The following is a 9722-nucleotide window of genomic DNA, read 5'->3' as shown; positions in this document are numbered from 1 at the left end:
TCTCAGCTCTTCTTCTCTGGGCCGTGGACCATTTTGGTTTACACTCCAGGGTCAGGGCATGTACTGGATCCCAGTCAGGGGAGACAAATGCTGGAAAACATGCCGGTCAGTATTCTTTTGTTCTACAATATTGTATTTATGACATGCAATCTGTACATGTATTGTCAGGCTTGTTTCTCCCACATATCTTTTGCCACATTATTTACAAATCACCATATACACACATTTTTGAAAGAAATATTCACCTGTCTGGCGCTTTTAAACCCCTCTTATTCGCGCAAGTGGTCTAGCAATCCTTGTCGTTCGAAATAATTCCAAAAATGGCCCTGGAGTGCCCTCTGCTGGATAAAGCCGAGAACAGCACTTTGGTGGCTTGTTTAAAATCCTCTGTCTGTGTGTATATTCTGTGGAACCGTGATAATTGTCATTTGAAATAAACTTTTGTGTCCAATTGGTTGTGTAGAGTGAATATGGGTCCGTTGAATGTGGTTGTGTCCAAGAAATTAACCAAATTGTGATGACTTATGGATTTACATTTTATACAGCGATTATGCTCGTTAAGATGTACAAAAACATTACAAATTCCTCCTTCTCAAATATAAATAAATAAATCCAGTTTTTAATTGCTTGGATGTCGTCTTGTGTATCAATCTTAGTATAAAGGCTGTCCACATCAATTGTGAATAGAAAAGAGCGGACCTTGTGTGTAAAGTCCGGATCCTGGCATTGGACTCTGTTCTGAGCTGGTGTGTTTGGATTGTTGTTTGACTTACGGATGGGCTGCTGATACCGCCACGGTCGGTAGTTATTCCAGCCTTTATTGCGGATGATGTACGGGCGCTGGTTAGATGATGAGCCGGCGGTCACACGCGGGCGTCCTCCGTCATACCAGCCGGTGCGCATCTGGCCGCGCGGCGCTGCTACAAAAGTCTTCGGGGACTGTTGGATAACCACGGCGGGACTGCTGGTCAGCTCTGGTCAATTGAGAATGTTTGTGAAAGACAACATTGTTTATTTTGACCACCGTATGTAGTTACTGTGAAAAATGTAACAAGTGTTCATCTTGTCTCATTTTGTGCTTGTCTCGCTCATATAGCGTCATTTTGCCAGGAAAATCAAAGGAAAGTCAATATTTAAGATTCATTTCTTTTTCTGTGTCAAACTGTCTTAGAATGACAATCCCACTTTAGAAACATCAATTGTGCATGTTTTTGAAGGACAACATGATTTATTTTGACTTGGTGTTGAGTTACTGTGAAAAATGCAACACGTCTCATTTTGTGCTTGTCTCGCTGGTACAGTTTGAGATTGACAGTGAAATCAGATGAATGTCACTATTTAAAACTCAGCTGTTGTTATGTGTCAAACTGTCTTCGAATGACAATTCCCCTCCCCACCCTCTGCTCTCCTCCTCGACACTTTCATTAAGGCCGTGTGGATATGCTGTTCCTGATTAATTAACCCAATCTCTCTCAGCTCTTCTTCTCTGGGCCGTGGACCATTTTGGTTTACACTCCAGGGTCAGGGCATGTACTGGATCCCAGTCAGGGGAGACAAATGCTGGAAAACATGCCGGTCAGTATTCTTTTGTTCTACAATATTGTATTTATGACATGCAATCTGTACATGTATTGTCAGGCTTGTTTCTCCCACATATCTTTTGCCACATTATTTACAAATCACCATATACACACATTTTTGAAAGAAATATTCACCTGTCTGGCGCTTTTAAACCCCTCTTATTCGCGCAAGTGGTCTAGCAATCCTTGTCGTTCGAAATAATTCCAAAAATGGCCCTGGAGTGCCCTCTGCTGGATAAAGCCGAGAACAGCACTTTGGTGGCTTGTTTAAAATCCTCTGTCTGTGTGTATATTCTGTGGAACCGTGATAATTGTCATTTGAAATAAACTTTTGTGTCCAATTGGTTGTGTAGAGTGAATATGGGTCCGTTGAATGTGGTTGTGTCCAAGAAATTAACCAAATTGTGATGACTTATGGATTTACATTTTATACAGCGATTATGCTCGTTAAGATGTACAAAAACATTACAAATTCCTCCTTCTCAAATATAAATAAATAAATAAATAAATCAAGTTTTTAATTGCTTGGATGTCGTCTTGTGTATCAATCTTAGTATAAAGGCTGTCCACATCAATTGTGAATAGAAAAGAGCGGACCTTGTGTGTAAAGTCCGGATCCTGGCATTGGACTCTGTTCTGAGCTGGTGTGTTTGGATTGTTGTTTGACTTACGGATGGGCTGCTGATACCGCCACGGTCGGTAGTTATTCCAGCCTTTATTGCGGATGATGTACGGGCGCTGGTTAGATGATGAGCCGGCGGTCACACGCGGGCGTCCTCCGTCATACCAGCCGGTGCGCATCTGGCCGCGCGGCGCTGCTACAAAAGTCTTCGGGGACTGTTGGATAACCACGGCGGGACTGCTGGTCAGCTCTGGTCAATTGAGAATGTTTGTGAAAGACAACATTGTTTATTTTGACCACCGTATGTAGTTACTGTGAAAAATGTAACAAGTGTTCATCTTGTCTCATTTTGTGCTTGTCTCGCTCATATAGCGTCATTTTGCCAGGAAAATCAAAGGAAAGTCAATATTTAAGATTCATTTCTTTTTCTGTGTCAAACTGTCTTAGAATGACAATCCCACTTTAGAAACATCAATTGTGCATGTTTTTGAAGGACAACATGATTTATTTTGACTTGGTGTTGAGTTACTGTGAAAAATGCAACACGTCTCATTTTGTGCTTGTCTCGCTGGTACAGTTTGAGATTGACAGTGAAATCAGATGAATGTCACTATTTAAAACTCAGCTGTTGTTATGTGTCAAACTGTCTTCGAATGACAATTCCCCTCCCCACCCTCTGCTCTCCTCCTCGACACTTTCATTAAGGCCGTGTGGATATGCTGTTCCTGATTAATTAACCCAATCTCTCTCAGCTCTTCTTCTCTGGGCCGTGGACCATTTTGGTTTACACTCCAGGGTCAGGGCATGTACTGGATCCCAGTCAGGGGAGACAAATGCTGGAAAACATGCCGGTCAGTATTCTTTTGTTCTACAATATTGTATTTATGACATGCAATCTGTACATGTATTGTCAGGCTTGTTTCTCCCACATATCTTTTGCCACATTATTTACAAATCACCATATACACACATTTTTGAAAGAAATATTCACCTGTCTGGCGCTTTTAAACCCCTCTTATTCGCGCAAGTGGTCTAGCAATCCTTGTCGTTCGAAATAATTCCAAAAATGGCCCTGGAGTGCCCTCTGCTGGATAAAGCCGAGAACAGCACTTTGGTGGCTTGTTTAAAATCCTCTGTCTGTGTGTATATTCTGTGGAACCGTGATAATTGTCATTTGAAATAAACTTTTGTGTCCAATTGGTTGTGTAGAGTGAATATGGGTCCGTTGAATGTGGTTGTGTCCAAGAAATTAACCAAATTGTGATGACTTATGGATTTACATTTTATACAGCGATTATGCTCGTTAAGATGTACAAAAACATTACAAATTCCTCCTTCTCAAATATAAATAAATAAATCCAGTTTTTAATTGCTTGGATGTCGTCTTGTGTATCAATCTTAGTATAAAGGCTGTCCACATCAATTGTGAATAGAAAAGAGCGGACCTTGTGTGTAAAGTCCGGATCCTGGCATTGGACTCTGTTCTGAGCTGGTGTGTTTGGATTGTTGTTTGACTTACGGATGGGCTGCTGATACCGCCACGGTCGGTAGTTATTCCAGCCTTTATTGCGGATGATGTACGGGCGCTGGTTAGATGATGAGCCGGCGGTCACACGCGGGCGTCCTCCGTCATACCAGCCGGTGCGCATCTGGCCGCGCGGCGCTGCTACAAAAGTCTTCGGGGACTGTTGGATAACCACGGCGGGACTGCTGGTCAGCTCTGGTCAATTGAGAATGTTTGTGAAAGACAACATTGTTTATTTTGACCACCGTATGTAGTTACTGTGAAAAATGTAACAAGTGTTCATCTTGTCTCATTTTGTGCTTGTCTCGCTCATATAGCGTCATTTTGCCAGGAAAATCAAAGGAAAGTCAATATTTAAGATTCATTTCTTTTTCTGTGTCAAACTGTCTTAGAATGACAATCCCACTTTAGAAACATCAATTGTGCATGTTTTTGAAGGACAACATGATTTATTTTGACTTGGTGTTGAGTTACTGTGAAAAATGCAACACGTCTCATTTTGTGCTTGTCTCGCTGGTACAGTTTGAGATTGACAGTGAAATCAGATGAATGTCACTATTTAAAACTCAGCTGTTGTTATGTGTCAAACTGTCTTCGAATGACAATTCCCCTCCCCACCCTCTGCTCTCCTCCTCGACACTTTCATTAAGGCCGTGTGGATATGCTGTTCCTGATTAATTAACCCAATCTCTCTCAGCTCTTCTTCTCTGGGCCGTGGACCATTTTGGTTTACACTCCAGGGTCAGGGCATGTACTGGATCCCAGTCAGGGGAGACAAATGCTGGAAAACATGCCGGTCAGTATTCTTTTGTTCTACAATATTGTATTTATGACATGCAATCTGTACATGTATTGTCAGGCTTGTTTCTCCCACATATCTTTTGCCACATTATTTACAAATCACCATATACACACATTTTTGAAAGAAATATTCACCTGTCTGGCGCTTTTAAACCCCTCTTATTCGCGCAAGTGGTCTAGCAATCCTTGTCGTTCGAAATAATTCCAAAAATGGCCCTGGAGTGCCCTCTGCTGGATAAAGCCGAGAACAGCACTTTGGTGGCTTGTTTAAAATCCTCTGTCTGTGTGTATATTCTGTGGAACCGTGATAATTGTCATTTGAAATAAACTTTTGTGTCCAATTGGTTGTGTAGAGTGAATATGGGTCCGTTGAATGTGGTTGTGTCCAAGAAATTAACCAAATTGTGATGACTTATGGATTTACATTTTATACAGCGATTATGCTCGTTAAGATGTACAAAAACATTACAAATTCCTCCTTCTCAAATATAAATAAATAAATAAATAAATCAAGTTTTTAATTGCTTGGATGTCGTCTTGTGTATCAATCTTAGTATAAAGGCTGTCCACATCAATTGTGAATAGAAAAGAGCGGACCTTGTGTGTAAAGTCCGGATCCTGGCATTGGACTCTGTTCTGAGCTGGTGTGTTTGGATTGTTGTTTGACTTACGGATGGGCTGCTGATACCGCCACGGTCGGTAGTTATTCCAGCCTTTATTGCGGATGATGTACGGGCGCTGGTTAGATGATGAGCCGGCGGTCACACGCGGGCGTCCTCCGTCATACCAGCCGGTGCGCATCTGGCCGCGCGGCGCTGCTACAAAAGTCTTCGGGGACTGTTGGATAACCACGGCGGGACTGCTGGTCAGCTCTGGTCAATTGAGAATGTTTGTGAAAGACAACATTGTTTATTTTGACCACCGTATGTAGTTACTGTGAAAAATGTAACAAGTGTTCATCTTGTCTCATTTTGTGCTTGTCTCGCTCATATAGCGTCATTTTGCCAGGAAAATCAAAGGAAAGTCAATATTTAAGATTCATTTCTTTTTCTGTGTCAAACTGTCTTAGAATGACAATCCCACTTTAGAAACATCAATTGTGCATGTTTTTGAAGGACAACATGATTTATTTTGACTTGGTGTTGAGTTACTGTGAAAAATGCAACACGTCTCATTTTGTGCTTGTCTCGCTGGTACAGTTTGAGATTGACAGTGAAATCAGATGAATGTCACTATTTAAAACTCAGCTGTTGTTATGTGTCAAACTGTCTTCGAATGACAATTCCCCTCCCCACCCTCTGCTCTCCTCCTCGACACTTTCATTAAGGCCGTGTGGATATGCTGTTCCTGATTAATTAACCCAATCTCTCTCAGCTCTTCTTCTCTGGGCCGTGGACCATTTTGGTTTACACTCCAGGGTCAGGGCATGTACTGGATCCCAGTCAGGGGAGACAAATGCTGGAAAACATGCCGGTCAGTATTCTTTTGTTCTACAATATTGTATTTATGACATGCAATCTGTACATGTATTGTCAGGCTTGTTTCTCCCACATATCTTTTGCCACATTATTTACAAATCACCATATACACACATTTTTGAAAGAAATATTCACCTGTCTGGCGCTTTTAAACCCCTCTTATTCGCGCAAGTGGTCTAGCAATCCTTGTCGTTCGAAATAATTCCAAAAATGGCCCTGGAGTGCCCTCTGCTGGATAAAGCCGAGAACAGCACTTTGGTGGCTTGTTTAAAATCCTCTGTCTGTGTGTATATTCTGTGGAACCGTGATAATTGTCATTTGAAATAAACTTTTGTGTCCAATTGGTTGTGTAGAGTGAATATGGGTCCGTTGAATGTGGTTGTGTCCAAGAAATTAACCAAATTGTGATGACTTATGGATTTACATTTTATACAGCGATTATGCTCGTTAAGATGTACAAAAACATTACAAATTCCTCCTTCTCAAATATAAATAAATAAATCCAGTTTTTAATTGCTTGGATGTCGTCTTGTGTATCAATCTTAGTATAAAGGCTGTCCACATCAATTGTGAATAGAAAAGAGCGGACCTTGTGTGTAAAGTCCGGATCCTGGCATTGGACTCTGTTCTGAGCTGGTGTGTTTGGATTGTTGTTTGACTTACGGATGGGCTGCTGATACCGCCACGGTCGGTAGTTATTCCAGCCTTTATTGCGGATGATGTACGGGCGCTGGTTAGATGATGAGCCGGCGGTCACACGCGGGCGTCCTCCGTCATACCAGCCGGTGCGCATCTGGCCGCGCGGCGCTGCTACAAAAGTCTTCGGGGACTGTTGGATAACCACGGCGGGACTGCTGGTCAGCTCTGGTCAATTGAGAATGTTTGTGAAAGACAACATTGTTTATTTTGACCACCGTATGTAGTTACTGTGAAAAATGTAACAAGTGTTCATCTTGTCTCATTTTGTGCTTGTCTCGCTCATATAGCGTCATTTTGCCAGGAAAATCAAAGGAAAGTCAATATTTAAGATTCATTTCTTTTTCTGTGTCAAACTGTCTTAGAATGACAATCCCACTTTAGAAACATCAATTGTGCATGTTTTTGAAGGACAACATGATTTATTTTGACTTGGTGTTGAGTTACTGTGAAAAATGCAACACGTCTCATTTTGTGCTTGTCTCGCTGGTACAGTTTGAGATTGACAGTGAAATCAGATGAATGTCACTATTTAAAACTCAGCTGTTGTTATGTGTCAAACTGTCTTCGAATGACAATTCCCCTCCCCACCCTCTGCTCTCCTCCTCGACACTTTCATTAAGGCCGTGTGGATATGCTGTTCCTGATTAATTAACCCAATCTCTCTCAGCTCTTCTTCTCTGGGCCGTGGACCATTTTGGTTTACACTCCAGGGTCAGGGCATGTACTGGATCCCAGTCAGGGGAGACAAATGCTGGAAAACATGCCGGTCAGTATTCTTTTGTTCTACAATATTGTATTTATGACATGCAATCTGTACATGTATTGTCAGGCTTGTTTCTCCCACATATCTTTTGCCACATTATTTACAAATCACCATATACACACATTTTTGAAAGAAATATTCACCTGTCTGGCGCTTTTAAACCCCTCTTATTCGCGCAAGTGGTCTAGCAATCCTTGTCGTTCGAAATAATTCCAAAAATGGCCCTGGAGTGCCCTCTGCTGGATAAAGCCGAGAACAGCACTTTGGTGGCTTGTTTAAAATCCTCTGTCTGTGTGTATATTCTGTGGAACCGTGATAATTGTCATTTGAAATAAACTTTTGTGTCCAATTGGTTGTGTAGAGTGAATATGGGTCCGTTGAATGTGGTTGTGTCCAAGAAATTAACCAAATTGTGATGACTTATGGATTTACATTTTATACAGCGATTATGCTCGTTAAGATGTACAAAAACATTACAAATTCCTCCTTCTCAAATATAAATAAATAAATCCAGTTTTTAATTGCTTGGATGTCGTCTTGTGTATCAATCTTAGTATAAAGGCTGTCCACATCAATTGTGAATAGAAAAGAGCGGACCTTGTGTGTAAAGTCCGGATCCTGGCATTGGACTCTGTTCTGAGCTGGTGTGTTTGGATTGTTGTTTGACTTACGGATGGGCTGCTGATACCGCCACGGTCGGTAGTTATTCCAGCCTTTATTGCGGATGATGTACGGGCGCTGGTTAGATGATGAGCCGGCGGTCACACGCGGGCGTCCTCCGTCATACCAGCCGGTGCGCATCTGGCCGCGCGGCGCTGCTACAAAAGTCTTCGGGGACTGTTGGATAACCACGGCGGGACTGCTGGTCAGCTCTGGTCAATTGAGAATGTTTGTGAAAGACAACATTGTTTATTTTGACCACCGTATGTAGTTACTGTGAAAAATGTAACAAGTGTTCATCTTGTCTCATTTTGTGCTTGTCTCGCTCGTACAGTTTGAGATTGACAGTGAAATCAGATGAATGTCACTATTTAAAACTCAGCTGTTGTTATGTGTCAAACTGTCTTCGAATGACAATTCCCCTCCCCAGGGCCGTGGACCATTTTGGTTTACACTCCAGGGTCAGGGCATGTACTGGATCCCAGTCAGGGGAGACAAATGCTGGAAAACATGCCGGTCAGTATTCTTTTGTTCTACAATATTGTATTTATGACATGCAATCTGTACATGTATTGTCAGGCTTGTTTCTCCCACATATCTTTTGCCACATTGTTTACAAATCACCATATACACACATTTTTGAAAGAAATATTCACCTGTCTGGCGCTTTTAAACCCCTCTTATTCGCGCAAGTGGTCTAGCAATCCTTGTCGTTCGAAATAATTCCAAATATGGCCCTGGAGTGCCCTCTGCTGGATAAAGCTGAGAACAGCACTTTGGTGGCTTGTTTAAAATCCTCTGTCTGTGTGTATATTCTGTGGAACCGTGATAATTGTCATTTGAAATAAACTTTTGTGTCCAATTGGTTGTGTAGAGTGAATATGGGTCCGTTGAATGTGGTTGTGTCCAAGAAATTAACCAAATTGTGATGACTTATGGATTTACATTTTATACAGCGATTATGCTTGTTAAGATGTACAAAAACATTACAAATTCCTCCTCCTCAAATATAAATAAATAAATCAAGTTTTTAATTGCTTGGATGTCGTCTTGTGTATCAATCTTAGTATAAAGGCTGTCCACATCAATTGTGAATAGAAAAGAGCGGACCTTGTGTGTAAAGTCCGGATCCTGGCATTGGACTTTGTTCTGAGCTGGTGTGTTTGGATTGTTGTTTGACTTACGGATGGGCTGCTGATACCGCTACGGTCGGTAGTTATTCCAGCCATTATTGCGGATGATGTACGGGCGCTGGTTAGATGATGAGCCGGCGGTCACACGCGGGCGTCCTCCGTCATACCAGCCGGTGCGCATCTGGCCGTACGGCGCTGCTACAAAAGTCTTCGGTGACTGTTGGATAACCACGGCGGGACTGCTGGTCAGCTCTGGTCAATTGTGAATGTTTGTGAAAGACAACATTGTTTATTTTGACCACCGTATGTAGTTACTGTGAAAAATGTAACAAGTGTTCATCTTGTCTCATTTTGTGCTTGTCTCGCTCATATAGCGTCATTTTGCCAGGAAAATCAAAGGAAAGTCAATATTTAAGATTCATTTCTTTTTCTGTGTCAAACTGTCTTAGAATGACAATCCC

This window comes from Chaetodon auriga, unplaced genomic scaffold, assembly GCF_051107435.1.
Source record: "Chaetodon auriga isolate fChaAug3 unplaced genomic scaffold, fChaAug3.hap1 Scaffold_225, whole genome shotgun sequence".
NCBI lineage: Eukaryota > Metazoa > Chordata > Actinopteri > Chaetodontiformes > Chaetodontidae > Chaetodon > Chaetodon auriga.
Note: the sequence above shows the minus strand (reverse complement) of the source record.